Genomic DNA, 13,673 nt, shown 5'->3' on the forward strand with positions numbered 1-13,673 from the left:
AACGAAGCGAGCTATGGCAAAATGTTAAGAGACCTTTTTTGTAGAGAATTATGTTTCCTACAATTTATGTTCTATGATATTTTTTGATCAGAAGCGTAGTTTTCGAGATATATCGAGATATTTAAAAGTTCCGAAGCCGCACCAACATAATAGAGATTCAGAAACACCGTGGCCCCTTTCTTTGAGATAACTCTGCACTATTGCGAGCTGCAAATGCCACTTCCAGCTTAGCTGTGCAGAAGAAGAACAACTAGAAGAAGAAATATCTCGAAATATGTCCGTCAGGCCCCTTCCCTTGAGATAAATCTGCAAATATCTCGGAAACGAAGCGAGGTATGGCAAAATGTTCAGAGACCTTTTTTGTAGAGAATTAAGTTTACTACGTTTTATGTTCTATGATATTTTTTGATCAGATGCGTAGTTCTCGAGATATATCAAGATATTTAAAAGTTCCGAAGCCCCACCAACATAATAGAGATACAGAAACACCGTGGCCCCTTTCTTTGAGATAACTCTGCACTATTGCGAGCTGCAAATGCCACTTCCAGCTTAGCTGTGCAGAAGAAGAACAACAAGAAGAAGAAATATCTCGAAATATGTCCGTCAGGCCCCTTCCCTTGAGATATATCTGCAGATATCTCTGAAACGAAGCGAGCTATGGTAAAATGTTAAGAGACCTTTTTTGTAGAGAATTATGTTTCCTACAAGTTATGTTCTATGATATTTTTTGATCAGAAGCGTAGTTTTCGAGATATATCGAGATATTTAAAAGCTCCGAAGCCGCACCAACATAATAGAGATACAGAAACACCGTGGCCCCTTTCTTTGAGATAACTCTGCACTATTGCGAGCTGCAAATGCCACTTCCAGCTTAGCTGTGCAGAAGAAGAACAACAAGAAGAAGAAATATCTCGAAATATGTCCGTCAGGCCCCTTCCCTTGAGATAAATCTGCATATATCTCGGAAACGAAGCGAGCTATGGCAAAATCTTAAGAGACCTTTTTGGTAGAGAATTATGTTTCCTACAATTTATGTTCTATGATATTTTTTGATCAGAAGCGTAGTTTTCGAGATATATCGAGATATTTAAAAGTTCCGAAGCCGCACCAACATAATAGAGATACAGAATCACCGTGGCCCCTTTCTTTGAGATAACTCTGCACTATTGCGAGCTGGAAATGCCACTTCCAGTTTAGCTGTGCAGAAGGAGAACAACAAGAAGAAGAAATATCTCGAAATATGTCCGTCAGGCCCCTTCCCTTGAGATAAATCTGCAAATATCTCGGAAACGAAGCGAGCTATGGCAAAATGTTAAGAGACCTTTTTTGTAGAGAATTAAGTTTCCTACTTTTTATGTTCTATGATATTTTTTGATCAGATGCGTAGTTCTCGAGATATATCAAGATATTTAAAAGTTCCGAAGCCGCACCAACATAATAGAGATACAGAATCACCGTGGCCCCTTTCTTTGAGATAACTCTGCACTATTGCGAGCTGCAAATGCCACTTCCAGCTTAGCTGTGCAGAAGAAGAACAACAAGAAGAAAAAATATCTCGAAATATGTCCGTCAGGCCCCTTCCCTTGAAATATATCTGCAAATATCTCGGAAACGAAGCGAGCTATGGCAAAATATTAAGAGACCTTTTTTGTAGAGAATTAAGTTTCCTACTTTTTATGTTCTATGATATTTTTTGATCAGATGCGTAGTTCTCGAGATATATCAAGATATTTAAAAGTTCCGAAGCCGCACCAACATAATAGAGATACAGAAACACTGTGGCCCCTTTCTTTGAGATAACTCTGCACGATTGCGAGCTGCAAATGCCACTTCCAGCTTAGCTGTGCAGAAGAAGAACAACAAGAAGAAAAAATATCTCGAAATATGTCCGTCAGGCCCCTTCCCTTGAGATATATCTGCAAATATCTCGGAAACGATGCGAGCTATGGCAAAATGTTAAGAGACCTTTTTTGTAGAGAATTAAGTTTCCTACTTTTTATGTTCTATGATATTTTTTGATCAGATGCGTAGTTCTCGAGATATATCAAGATATTTAAAAGTTCCGAAGCCGCACCAACATAATAGAGATACAGAATCACCGTGGCCCCTTTCTTTGAGATAACTCTGCACTATTGCGAGCTGCAAATGCCACTTCCAGCTTAGCTGTGCAGAAGAAGAACAACAAGAAGAAGAAATATCTCGAAATATGTCCGTCAGGCCCCTTCCCTTGAGATAAATCTGCAAATATCTCGGAAACGAAGCGAGCTATGGCAAAATGTTAAGAGACCTTTTTTGTAGACAATTAAGTTTCCTACTTTTTATATTCTATGATATTTTTTGATCAGATGCGTAGTTCTCGAGATATATCAAGATATTTAAAAGTTCCGAAGCCGCACCAACATAATAGAGATACAGAAACACCGTGGCCCCTTTCTCTGAGATAACTCTGCACTATTGCGAGCTGCAAATGCCACTTCCAGCTTAGCTGTGCAGAAGAAGAACAACAAGAAGAAGAAATATCTCGAAATATGTCCGTCAGGCCCCTTCCCTTGAGATAAATCTGCAAATATCTCGGAAACGAAACGAGCTATGGCAAAATGTTATGAGACTTTATTTGTAGAGAATTAAGTTTCCTACTTTTTATGTTCTACGATATTTTTTGATCAGATGCGTAGTTCTCGAGATATATCAAGATATTTAAAAGTTCCAAAGCCGCACCAACATAATAGAGATACAGAAACACCGTGGCCCCTTTCATTGAGATAACTCTGCACTATTGCGAGCTGCAAATGCCACTTCCAGCTTAGCTGTGCAGAAGAAGAACAACAAGAAGAAGAAATATCTCGAAACGTCCGTCAGGCCCCTTCCCTTGAGATAAATCTGCAAATATCTCGGAAACGAAGCGAGCTATGGCAAAATGTTAAGAGACCTTTTTTGTAGAGAATTAAGTTTCCTACTTTTTATGTTCTATGATATTTTTTGATCAGATGCGTAGTTCTCGAGATATATCAAGATATTTAAAAGTTCCGAAGCCGCACCAACATAATAGAGATACAGAAACACCGTGGCCCCTTTCTTTGAGATAACTCTGCACTAGTGCGAGCCGCAAATGCCACTTCCAGCTTAGCTGTGCAGAAGAAGAACAACAAGAAGAAATATCTCGAAATATGTCCGTCAGGCCCCTTCCCTTGAGATAAATCTGCAAATATCTCGGAAACGAAGCGAGCTATGGCAAAATGTTAAGAGACCTTTTTTGTAGAGAATTAGGTTTCCTACTTTTTATGTTCTATGATATTTTTTGATCAGATGCGTAGTTCTCGAGATATATCAAGATATTTACAAGTTCCGAAGCCGCACCAACATAATAGAGATACAGAATCACCGTGGCCCCTTTCTTTGAGATAACTCTGCACTATTGCGAGCTGCAAATGCCACTTCCAGCTTAGCTGTGCAGAAGAAGAACAACAAGAAGAAGAAATATCTCGAAATATGTCCGTCAGGCCCCTTCCCTTGAGCTGAATCTGCAAATATCTCGGAAACGAAGCGAGCTATGGCAAAATGTTAAGAGACCTTTCTTGTAGAGAATTAAGTTTCCTACTTTTAGCGTAGTATGATATTTTTTGATCAGATGCGTAGTTCTCGAGATATATCAAGATATTTAAAAGTTCCGAAGCCGCACCAACATAATAGAGATACAGAAACACCGTGGCCCCTTTCTTTGAGATAACTCTGCACTAGTGCGAGCCGCAAATGCCACTTCCAGCTTAGCTGTGCAGAAGAAGAACAACAAGAAGAAGAAATATCTCGAAATATGTCCGTCAGGCCCCTTCCCTTGAAATAAATTTGCAAATATCTCGGAAACGAAGCGAGCTATGGCAAAATGTTAAGAGACCTTTTTTGTAGAGAATTAAGTTTCCTACTTTTTATGTTCTATGATATTTTTTGATCAGATGCGTAGATCTCGAGATATATCAAGATATTTAAAAGTTCCGAAGCCGCACCAACATAATAGAGATACAGAAACACCGTGGCCCCTTTCTTTGAGATAACTCTGCACTATTGCGAGCTGCAAATGCCACTTCCAGCTTAGCTGTGCAGAAGAAGAACAACAAGAAGAAGAAATATCTCGAAATATGTCCGTCAGGCCCCTTCCCTTGAGATAAATCTGCAAATATCTCGGAAACGAAGCTAGCTATGGCAAAATGTTAAGAGACCTTTTTTGTAGAGAATTAAGTTTTCTACTTTTTATGTTCCATGATATTTTTTGATCAGATGCGTAGTTCTCGAGATATATCAAGATATTTAAAAGTTCCGAAGCTGCACCAACATAATAGAGATACAGAAACACCGTGGCCCCTTTCTTTGAGATAACTCTGCACTATTGCGAGCTGCAAATGCCACTTCCAGCTTAGCTGTGCAGACGAAGAACAACAAGAAGAAGAAATATCTCGAAATATGTCCGTCAGGCCCCTTCCCTTGAGATAAATCTGCAAATATCTCGGAAACGAAGCGAGCTATGGCAAAATGTTAAGAGACCTTATTTGTAGAGAATTAAGTTTCCTACTTTTTATGTTCTATGATATGTTTTGATCAGATGCGTAGTTCTCGAGATATATCAAGATATTTAAAAGTTCCGAAGCCGCACCAACATAATAGAGATACAGAAACACCGTGGCCCCTTTCTTCGAGATAACTCTGCACTAGTGCGAGCCGCAAATGCCGCTTCCAGCTTAGCTGTGCAGAAGAAGAACAACAAGAAGAAGAAATATCTCGAAATATGTCCGTCAGGCCCCTTCCCTCGAGATAAATCTGCAAATATCTCGGAAACGAAGCGAGCTATGGCAAAATGTTAAGAGACCTTATTTGTAGAGAATTAAGTTTCCTACTTTTTATGTTCTATGATATTTTTTGATCAGATGCGTAGTTCTCGAGATACATCAAGATATTTAAAAGTTCCGAAGCCGCACCAACATAATAGAGATACAGAAACACCGTGGCCCCTTTCTTTGAGATAACTCTGCATTATTGCGAGCTGCAAATGCCACTTCCAGCTTAGCTGTGAAGAAGAAGAACAACAAGAAGAAGAAATATCTCGAAATATGTCAGTCAGGCCCCTTCCCTTGAGATATATCTGCAAATATCTCGGAAACGAAGCGAGCTATGGCAAAATGTTAAGAGACCTTTTTTGTAGAGAATTAAGTTTCCTACTTTTTATGCTCTATGATATTTTTTGATCAGATGCGTAGTTCTCGAGATATATCAAGATATTTAAAAGTTCCGAAGCCGCACCAACATAATAGAGATAAAGAAACACCGTGGCCCCTTTCTTTGAGATAACTCTGCACTATTGCGAGCTGCAAATGCCACTTCCAGCTTAGCTGTGCAGAAGAAGAACAACAAGAAGAAGAAATATCTCGAACTATGTCCGTCAGGCCCCTTCCCTTGAGATAAATCTGCAAATATCTCGGAAACGAAGCGAGCTATGGCAAAATGTTAAGAGACCTTTTTTGTAGAGAATTAAGTTTGCTATTTTTTATGTTCTATGATATTTTTTGATCAGACGCGTAGTTCTCGAGATATATCAAGATATTTGAAAGTTCCGAAGCCGCACCAACATAATAGAGATACAGAAACACCGTGGCCCCTTTCTTTGAGATAACTCTGCACTATTGCGAGCTGCAAATGCCACTTCCAGCTTAGCTGTGCAGAAGAAGAACAACAAGAAGAAGAAATATCTCGAAATATGTCCGTCAGGCCCCTTCCCTTGAGATAAATCTGCAAATATCTCGGAAACGAAGCGAGCTATGGCAAAATGTTAAGAGACCTTATTTGTAGAGAATTAAGTTTCCTACTTTTTATGTTCTATGATATGTTTTGATCAGATGCGTAGTTCTCGAGATATATCAAGATATTTAAAAGTTCCGAAGCCGCACCAACATAATAGAGATACAGAAACACCGTGGCCCCTTTCTTTGAGATAACTCTGCGCTATTGCGAGCTGGAAATGCCACTTCCAGTTTAGCTGTGCAGAAGAAGAACAACAAGAAGAAGAAATATCTCGAAATATGTCCGTCAGGCCCCTTCCCTTGAGATATATCTGCAAATATCTCGGAAACGAAGCGAGCTATGGCAAAATGTTAAGAGACCTTATTTGTAGAGAATTAAGTTTCCTACTTTTTATGTTCTACGATATTTTTTGATCAGATGCGTAGTTCTCGAGATATATCAAGATATTTAAAAGTTCCAAAGCCGCACCAACATAATAGAGATACAGAAACACCGTGGCCCCTTTCTTTGAGATAACTCTGCGCTATTGCGAGCTGGAAATGCCACTTCCAGTTTAGCTGTGCAGAAGAAGAACAACAAGAAGAAGAAATATCTCGAAATATGTCCGTCAGGCCCCTTCCCTTGAGATAAATCTGCAAATATCTCGGAAACGAAGCGAGCTATGGCAAAATGTTAAGAGACCTTTTTTGTAGAGAATTAAGTTTCCTACTTTTTATGTTCTATGATATTTTTTGATCAGATGCGTAGTTCTCGAGATATATCAAGATATTTACAAGTTCCGAAGCCGCACCAACATAATAGAGATACAGAATCACCGTGGCCCCTTTCTTTGAGATAACTCTGCACTATTGCGAGCTGCAAATGCCACTTCCAGCTTAGCTGTGCAGAAGAAGAACAACAAGAAGAAGAAATATCTCGAAATATGTCCGTCAGGCCCCTTCCCTTGAGCTGAATCTGCAAATATCTCGGAAACGAAGCGAGCTATGGCAAAATGTTAAGAGACCTTTCTTGTAGAGCATTAAGTTTCCTACTTTTAGCGTAGTATGATATTTTTTGATCAGATGCGTAGTTCTCGAGATATATCAAGATATTTAAAAGTTCCGAAGCCGCACCAACATAATAGAGATACAGAAACACCGTGGCCCCTTTCTTTGAGATAACTCTGCACTAGTGCGAGCCGCAAATGCCACTTCCAGCTTAGCTGTGCAGAAGAAGAACAACAAGAAGAAGAAATATCTCGAAATATGTCCGTCAGGCCCCTTCCCTTGAAATAAATCTGCAAATATCTCGGAAACGAAGCGAGCTATGGCAAAATGTTAAGAGACCTTTTTTGTAGAGAATTAAGTTTCCTACTTTTTATGTTCTATGATATTTTTTGATCAGATGCGTAGATCTCGAGATATATCAAGATATTTAAAAGTTCCGAAGCCGCACCAACATAATAGAGATACAGAAACACCGTGGCCCCTTTCTTTGAGATAACTCTGCACTATTGCGAGGTGCAAATGCCACTTCCAGCTTAGCTGTGCAGAAGAAGAACAACAAGAAGAAGAAATATCTCGAAATATGTCCGTCAGGCCCCTTCCCTTGAGATAAATCTGCAAATATCTCGGAAACGAAGCTAGCTATGGCAAAATGTTAAGAGACCTTTTTTGTAGAGAATTAAGTTTTCTACTTTTTATGTTCCATGATATTTTTTGATCAGATGCGTAGTTCTCGAGATATATCAAGATATTTAAAAGTTCCGAAGCTGCACCAACATAATAGAGATACAGAAACACCGTGGCCCCTTTCTTTGAGATAACTCTGCACTATTGCGAGCTGCAAATGCCACTTCCAGCTTAGCTGTGCAGACGAAGAACAACAAGAAGAAGAAATATCTCGAAATATGTCCGTCAGGCCCCTTCCCTTGAGATAAATCTGCAAATATCTCGGAAACGAAGCGAGCTATGGCAAAATGTTAAGAGACCTTATTTGTAGAGAATTAAGTTTCCTACTTTTTATGTTCTATGATATGTTTTGATCAGATGCGTAGTTCTCGAGATATATCAAGATATTTAAAAGTTCCGAAGCCGCACCAACATAATAGAGATACAGAAACACCGTGGCCCCTTTCTTTGAGATAACTCTGCGCTATTGCGAGCTGGAAATGCCACTTCCAGTTTAGCTGTGCAGAAGAAGAACAACAAGAAGAAGAAATATCTCGAAATATGTCCGTCAGGCCCCTTCCCTTGAGATATATCTGCAAATATCTCGGAAACGAAACGAGGTATGGCAAAATGTTAAGAGACCTTTTTTGTAGAGAATTATGTTTCCTACAATTTATGTTCTATGATATTTTTTGATCAGAAGCGTAGTTTTCGAGATATATCGAGATATTTAAAAGATCCGAAGCCGCACCAACATAATAGAGATACAGAAACACCGTGGCCCCTTTCTTTGAGATAACTCTGCACCAGTGCGAGCCGCAAATGCCGCTTCCAGCTTAGCTGTGCAGAAGAAGAACAACAAGAAGAAGAAATATCTCGAAATATGTCCGTCAGGCCCCTTCCCTCGAGATAAATCTGCAAATATCTAGGTAACGAAGCGAGCTATGGCAAAATGTTAAGAGACCTTTTTTGTAGAGAATTAAGTTTCCTACTTTTTCTGTTCTATGATATTTTTTGATCAGATGCGTAGTTCTCGAGATATATCAAGATATTTAAAAGTTCCGAAGCCGCACCAACATAATAGAGATACAGCAACACCGTGGCCCCTTTCTTTCAGATAACTCTGCACTATTGCAGGCTGGAAATGCCACTTCCAGTTTAGCTGTGCAGAAGAAGAACAACAAGAAGAAGAAATATCTCGAAATATGTCCGTCACGCCCCTTCCCTTGAGATATATCTGCAATTATCTCGGAAACGAAACGAGCTACGGCAAAATGTTAAGAGACCTTTTTTGTAGAGAATTATGTTTCCTACAATTTATGTTCTATGATATTTTTTGATCAGAAGCGTAGTTTTCGAGATATATCGAGATATTTAAAAGTTCCGAAGCCGCACCAACATAATAGAGATACAGAAACACCGTGGCCCCTTTCTTCGAGATAACTCTGCACTAGTGCGAGCCGCAAATGCCGCTTCCAGCTTAGCTGTGCAGAAGAAGAACAACAAGAAGAAGAAATATCTCGAAATATGTCCGTCAGGCCCCTTCCCTCGAGATAAATCTGCAAATATCTCGGAAACGAAGCGAGCTATGGCAAAATGTTAAGAGACCTTATTTGTAGAGAATTAAGTTTCCTACTTTTTATGTTCTATGATATTTTTTGATCAGATGCGTAGTTCTCGAGATACATCAAGATATTTAAAAGTTCCGAAGCCGCACCAACATAATAGAGATACAGAAACACCGTGGCCCCTTTCTTTGAGATAACTCTGCATTATTGCGAGCTGCAAATGCCACTTCCAGCTTAGCTGTGAAGAAGAAGAACAACAAGAAGAAGAAATATCTCGAAATATGTCCGTCAGGCCCCTTCCCTTGAGATATATCTGCAAATATCTCGGAAACGAAGCGAGCTATGGCAAAATGTTAAGAGACCTTTTTTGTAGAGAATTAAGTTTCCTACTTTTTATGCTCTATGATATTTTTTGATCAGATGCGTAGTTCTCGAGATATATCAAGATATTTAAAAGTTCCGAAGCCGCACCAACATAATAGAGATACAGAAACACCGTGGCCCCTTTCTTTGAGATAACTCTGCACTATTGCGAGCTGCAAATGCCACTTCCAGCTTAGCTGTGCAGAAGAAGAACAACAAGAAGAAGAAATATCTCGAAATATGTCCGTCAGGCCCCTTCCCTTGAGATATATCTGCAAATATCTCGGAAACGAAGCGAGCTATGGCAAAATGTTAAGAGACCTCTTTTGTAGAGAATTAAGTTTCCTACTTTTTATGTTCTATGATATTTTTTGATCAGTTGCGTAGTTCTCGAGATATATCAAGATATTTAAAAGTTCCGAAGCCGCACCAACATAATAGAGATACAGAAACACCGTGGCCCCTTTCTTTGAGATAACTCTGCACTATTGCGAGCTGCAAATGCCACTTCCAGCTTAGCTGTGCAGAAGAAGAACAACAAGAAGAAGAAATATCTCGAAATATGTCCGTCAGGCCCCTTCCCTTGAGATATATCTGCAAATATCTCGGAAACGAAGCGAGCTATGGCAAAATGTTGAGAGACCTTTTTGTAGAGAATTAAGTTTCCTACTTTTTATGTTCTATGATATTTTTTGATCAGATGCGTAGTTCTCGAGATATATCAAGATATTTAAATGTTCCGAAGCGGCACCAACATAAAAGAGATACAGAAACACCGTGGCCCCTTTCTTTGAGATAACTCTGCACTATTGCGAGCTGTAAATGCCACTTCCAGCTCAGCTGTGCAGAAGAAGAACAACAAGAAGAAGAAATATCTCGAAATATGTCCGTCAGGCCCCTTCCCCTGAGATAAATCTGCAAATCTCTCGGAAACGAAGCCAGCTATGGCAAAATCTTAAGAGAACTTTTTTGTAGAGAATTAAGTTTCCTACTTTTTATGTTCTATGATATTTTTTGATCAGATGCGTAGTTCTCGAGATATATCAAGATATTTAAAAGTTCCGAAGCCGCACCAACATAATAGAGATACAGAAACACCGTGGCCCCTTTCTTTGAGATAACTCTGCACTATTGCGAGCTGCAAATGCCACTTCCAGCTTAGCTGTGCAGAAGAAGAACAACAAGAAGAAGAAATATCTCGAAATATGTCCGTCAGGCCCCTTCCCTTGAGATAAATCTGCAAATATCTCGGAAACGAAGCGAGCTATGGCAAAATGTTGTGAGACCTTTTTGTAGAGAATTAGGTTTCCTACTTTTTATGTTCTATGATATTTTTTGATCAGATGCGTAGTTCTCGAGATATATCAAGATATTTAAATGTTCCGAAGCGGCACCAACATAAAAGAGATACAGAAACACCGTGGCCCCTTTCTTTGAGATAACTCTGCACTATTGCGAGCTGTAAATGCCACTTCCAGCTCAGCTGTGCAGAAGAAGAACAACAAGAAGAAGAAATATCTCGAAATATGTCCGTCAGGCCCCTTCCCCTGAGATAAATCTGCAAATATCTCGGAAACGAAGCCAGCTATGGCAAAATGTTAAGAGACCTTTTTTGTAGAGAATTAAGTTTCCTACTTTTTATGTTCTATGATATTTTTTGATCAGATGCGTAGTTCTCGAGATATATCAAGATATTTAAAAGTTCCGAAGCCGCACCAACATAATAGAGATACAGAAACACCGTGGCCCCTTTCTTTGAGATAACTCTGCACTATTGCGAGCTGCAAATGCCACTTCCAGCTTAGCTGTGCAGACGAAGAACAACAAGAAGAAGAAATATCTCGAAATATGTCCGTCAGGCCCCTTCCCTTGAGATAAATCTGCAAATATCTCGGAAACGAAGCGAGCTATGGCAAAATGTTAAGAGACGTTATTTGTAGAGAATTAAGTTTCCTACTTTTTATGTTCTATGATATTTTTTGATCAGATGCGTAGTTCTCGAGATACATCAAGATATTTAAAAGTTCCGAGGCCGCACCAACATAATAGAGATACAGAAACACCGTGGCCCCTTTCTTTGAGATAACTCTGCATTATTGCGAGCTGCAAATGCCACTTCCAGCTTAGCTGTGAAGAAGAAGAACAACAAGAAGAAGAAATATCTCGAAATATGTCAGTCAGGCCCCTTCCCTTGAGATATATCTGCAAATATCTCGGAAACGAAGCGAGCTATGGCAAAATGTTAAGAGACCTTTTTTGTAGAGAATTAAGTTTCCTACTTTTTATGCTCTATGATATTTTTTGATCAGATGCGTAGTTCTCGAGATATATCAAGATATTTAAAAGTTCCGAAGCCGCACCAACATAATAGAGATAAAGAAACACCGTGGCCCCTTTCTTTGAGATAACTCTGCACTAGTGCGAGCTGCAAATGCCACTTCCAGCTTAGCTGTGCAGAAGAAGAACAACAAGAAGAAGAAATATCTCGAACTATGTCCGTCAGGCCCCTTCCCTTGAGATAAATCTGCAAATATCTCGGAAACGAAGCGAGCTATGGCAAAATGTTAAGAGACCTTTTTTGTAGAGAATTAAGTTTGCTATTTTTTATGTTCTATGATATTTTTTGATCAGACGCGTAGTTCTCGAGATATATCAAGATATTTGAAAGTTCCGAAGCCGCACCAACATAATAGAGATACAGAAACACCGTGGCCCCTTTCTTTGAGATAACTCTGCACTATTGCGAGCTGCAAATGCCACTTCCAGCTTAGCTGTGCAGAAGAAGAACAACAAGAAGAAGAAATATCTCGAAATATGTCCGTCAGGCCCCTTCCCTTGAGATAAATCTGCAAATATCTCGGAAACGAAGCGAGCTATGGCAAAATGTTAAGAGACCTTATTTGTAGAGAATTAAGTTTCCTACTTTTTATGTTCTATGATATGTTTTGATCAGATGCGTAGTTCTCGAGATATATCAAGATATTTAAAAGTTCCGAAGCCGCACCAACATAATAGAGATACAGAAACACCGTGGCCCCTTTCTTTGAGATAACTCTGCGCTATTGCGAGCTGGAAATGCCACTTCCAGTTTAGCTGTGCAGAAGAAGAACAACAAGAAGAAGAAATATCTCGAAATATGTCCGTCAGGCCCCTTCCCTTGAGATATATCTGCAAATATCTCGGAAACGAAGCGAGCTATGGCAAAATGTTAAGAGACCTTATTTGTAGAGAATTAAGTTTCCTACTTTTTATGTTCTACGATATTTTTTGATCAGATGCGTAGTTCTCGAGATATATCAAGATATTTAAAAGTTCCAAAGCCGCACCAACATAATAGAGATACAGAAACACCGTGGCCCCTTTCTTTGAGATAACTCTGCGCTATTGCGAGCTGGAAATGCCACTTCCAGTTTAGCTGTGCAGAAGAAGAACAACAAGAAGAAGAAATATCTCGAAATATGTCCGTCAGGCCCCTTCCCTTGAGATAAATCTGCAAATATCTCGGAAACGAAGCGAGCTATGGCAAAATGTTAAGAGACCTTTTTTGTAGAGAATTAAGTTTCCTACTTTTTATGTTCTATGATATTTTTTGATCAGATGCGTAGTTCTCGAGATATATCAAGATATTTACAAGTTCCGAAGCCGCACCAACATAATAGAGATACAGAATCACCGTGGCCCCTTTCTTTGAGATAACTCTGCACTATTGCGAGCTGCAAATGCCACTTCCAGCTTAGCTGTGCAGAAGAAGAACAACAAGAAGAAGAAATATCTCGAAATATGTCCGTCAGGCCCCTTCCCTTGAGCTGAATCTGCAAATATCTCGGAAACGAAGCGAGCTATGGCAAAATGTTAAGAGACCTTTCTTGTAGAGCATTAAGTTTCCTACTTTTAGCGTAGTATGATATTTTTTGATCAGATGCGTAGTTCTCGAGATATATCAAGATATTTAAAAGTTCCGAAGCCGCACCAACATAATAGAGATACAGAAACACCGTGGCCCCTTTCTTTGAGATAACTCTGCACTAGTGCGAGCCGCAAATGCCACTTCCAGCTTAGCTGTGCAGAAGAAGAACAACAAGAAGAAGAAATATCTCGAAATATGTCCGTCAGGCCCCTTCCCTTGAAATAAATCTGCAAATATCTCGGAAACGAAGCGAGCTATGGCAAAATGTTAAGAGACCTTTTTTGTAGAGAATTAAGTTTCCTACTTTTTATGTTCTATGATATTTTTTGATCAGATGCGTAGATCTCGAGATATATCAAGATATTTAAAAGTTCCGAAGCCGCACCAACATAATAGAGA

The sequence above is a fragment of the Osmia lignaria genome, unplaced genomic scaffold (genome assembly GCF_051020975.1).
Source record: "Osmia lignaria lignaria isolate PbOS001 unplaced genomic scaffold, iyOsmLign1 scaffold0012, whole genome shotgun sequence".
Lineage (NCBI taxonomy): Eukaryota > Metazoa > Arthropoda > Insecta > Hymenoptera > Megachilidae > Osmia > Osmia lignaria.